At 36.6% G+C, this 3,507-nt stretch overlaps 1 pseudogene; it reads left to right on the plus strand.

Annotated features, from left to right (window-relative positions):
* Nucleotides 1-270: 270 nt before the first annotated feature.
* Nucleotides 271-958, plus strand: LOC110581752 (annotated as a pseudogene).
* Nucleotides 959-3,507: the final 2,549 nt, after the last annotated feature.

The following is a 3,507-nucleotide window of genomic DNA, read 5'->3' on the forward strand; positions in this document are numbered from 1 at the left end:
GCAATTAATGATTATTGCCTAGATCCATTCATTCATTAGGAGTTGCAAAGCAACTCAGAATACTGATTGTATCATTTCTTCATTTACTAGTTTTATTACTTATGCTGCTGAATGTATTTTTCAAAAAGGTAAAATCATGACTTTCATGCAAATTTAACATAGACACACATCTAGGATTTTACTCATAATTAAGCAGAAAAACAGTCATATATAAAAAGTGGTTCAGCCTTAGTCAGATGGGCTGGAGAGACTTCTAGAAGCAAGAGCACAATGGCTGCCCACGGAGAACCCCAAGTCCAGTTCAAACTTGTATTGGTTGGCGATGGTACTGAAAAAACTACATTCGTGAAGCATCATCTGACTGGTGAATTTGTTTTTTGTTTTTTGTTTTTTTGTTTTTGACTGGTGAATTTGAAAAGAAGCATGTAGCCACCTTAGTGTTGAGGTCCAACCCTTTGTGTTCCATACCAACAGAGGACCTATGAAGTTCCTGGTATGAGATACAGCTGGTCAGGAGAAATTTGGTGGGCTGAGAGATGGCTAGGACATCCAAGCCCGGTATGCCATTATAGTGTTTGATGTAACATGAAGGATTACTTACAAGAATGTGCTTAGCTGGCATAGAGATCTGGTACAAGTACATGAAAACATCCCCACTGTGCTGTGGGGTAACAAAGTAGACATTAAGGACAGAAAAGGTAAGGCAAAATCTATTGTCTTCCACCAAAAGAAGAACCTTCAGCACTATGACATTTCTGCCAAAAGTCGCTACAACTTTGAAAAGCCCTTCCTGTGGCTTTCTAGAAAACTAACTGGAGACCCTAACTTGGAGTCTGTCATCATGCCTGCTCTTGCCCCACCAGAGGCGGCCATGGACGCAACTTTGGTAGCACAGTGTGAGCATGATCTAGAGGTTTCTCAGACCACCGCTCTCCCAGCTGAGCATGATGACCCGTGAGAAAGTGCAGCTGGAGCCCAGTGTCAGAAGTCTAGGGTTATAGGCAACTGTCCTGTGATGTCAGTGGTGCAGAGTGTTTGCCATTTTATTCTACAGCTGAGCAGAACATGTGCTTCATCTTTGGGATGCTGAAGAAGATGGACAGGCTTCGGAGTGAATACGGCAATTTAAAAAGTACCTTCATTTTTTAAGACCTGCATATTTAGCGGTTTTGGAATGCAGTTGTTTGCTTCCTGAGCTTCAAATATAAGACTGCTATAGTCACATTTAAAAAAAAAAAAAAAGAGGCTCAAAGAATGTTTTGAGGTGCTAGGAATTTATTATCAATTTAATAAAGGAATGATAGAGTCAGTTTGTTAGATTATATACCAAACTGGTTGGTGTTTTATCTTTCAGGTTATCTTTTCCACTGGGCAGGAACAATTTGCTTATCTACTAGACAAAAATCTACAGGATAATATGCACTTAATATGTAACTTCACTAAGCCTATAATCTGTGATCAATTGTCTTAATGCTGTCTAGCTTCACTTATCTTTTTAAAGGTAAACTTCACCCTCAGCAGTTCTTTGGTCACTAAGAAGTACAGTTACAGGGTAAATCCTTGATTCTTTTCCTTTATCTGCCTGTATTCAAAACAATGAGCTTCTTAAAAAGTAAATCATGATGACCTCATGGATTTTAACATATCTGATGTGTTTCAACTCATTGTAATTGTGATCTGTATTATCCATGTACTTTTTAAAATAAATGGAAGCATGCTAAACATTTTTGATAGAGATTTTAAAAAAAGCTAGCAAAAGATTAATGTGAAAAGAACCAATGCAAACTGGTTGGTAAGAGGGATCTTCCAAATCTTCGGTGTGCTTGTGGAAACTATAATCCTATGGAGAAATGGATACCATGTAGAACATAATAAACAGAGATAATATTATAAAGAGGATAATCAGAAAATCGCAGGTCTTCTCTCAAATTTTACAGTAAAATTAAATGCAATCAAAGTGTGGTCCTAGAAAATTGCACCCTTAACACCTGAAAGGAAGAGAATCAAACCCTTCACATACGACTGTGAATACCAATTTTTTTATTAGTCACTTTTGCACTTGTGTGTAGATTATTAAAATTAGTATCATACAGTAAATATAAATTTCCTTTTATACATTACATGATCCCTGTTAGCTTTCTAACTCAAGTCCCTTAGGAAGAGACTTCACTAATCTAGCATTGAATTAGGTTTTGAAGCCAATCTTTTACACAGTAATAGCTCATTTGGCAAAATAATTTAATTACAGAAATGTGACACACATGAGCATGTTTGTAATGATTAATGAATCACTTCATAAAAAGTGAATTTCTAATGAGCTGAAAAATTTATGTATCAATTAAAACTCAAGAAAATAAGTTTATTGAGTATTTTTACTGAGCTAAATTAATCACTAGTTATTTTTAAATAAATATTTTTAATGACATGGAAAGCTAAGAATTTTAAAGCCATGAACAACAATCTATGGTTGCTATCCTTATCTGAAATTCTTCTCTAAATTAATTGCAATAGCTGCAAACATGTTTCCCAAACTCAGGTGGAGCTCCAAGCTGCCTTTCTTGTTCCTCACTTTTTAATTGTTTGGGATGAACTGACAGGCAGCACCCCGTCCCCCTTATACCATTAAATCCATGAGTTTTTCCTGTTGGAGTCACTGAGTCGACTTCCTTTAGCTGTTGTTTCCCTGTTGCAGAAACTTCTACTTCTGTGGGGGTAAGTTTTAACTTTTTTTCCTGACACTTGAATTCTTTGGGGGTAATAGTATAGATGACACTGGACAGGATGTTAAGCTGTGAAATGCATATATGTCTAAATACAAGCGGTCTTGTAAGAGGGTCACAGTGTCTCAGGTGACCGAGGACAGCTGAAATGCATCTAATTGAAATGCCATTATTATTTGTGGGACATACTTTTAATATGCCTCTTTGAGATATCTTTAATCCATGTATCAAAAACTTCTATGTATATATATACATGTATGTCTATTTAAACTGTAGTAATTTACACTGAAAGCCAGCATTAGTTTATCAGACCCTTACAGAGCAGTCTATCCATTCTTACTCTATAGATTCTTCATTTGTATTCAGGAATATCACAGTCTTTTGGAATGCTTTTCACCTCTTGCATAATTCCTTCTCACTTTCTTTTTCAGATTCCTCATTTCTCAGTCTCTAAGTATCAGGCTGCTCCAGGACTCAGCCTTTGAGTCTAGACAGAAAAGAGAACAGACTCAATTCTTTTCTGTCTGGACTCAATCCCTTAAGTAATCTCATCCTACATCAAAGTGCAAAACCCATCTCTACATAGATAACTTCCAATTTTGTATCTCTAGCTTAGCTCTCTCCCCTGAACTTCAAGAGAGTATACTCAAAGGCAACTCCATTATTCTAGTTTCTCAGGCCACAAATGTAGGCATCCCCTAGATGTTTTTACACCTCACCCCACATTGGGCTCAGTAGTAAATTGAATCAGCTCTGATTTCAAAATGTCCATAATTCAAACACTTTT

Source organism: Neomonachus schauinslandi, chromosome 13, assembly GCF_002201575.2.
Source record: "Neomonachus schauinslandi chromosome 13, ASM220157v2, whole genome shotgun sequence".
Taxonomy (NCBI): domain Eukaryota; kingdom Metazoa; phylum Chordata; class Mammalia; order Carnivora; family Phocidae; genus Neomonachus; species Neomonachus schauinslandi.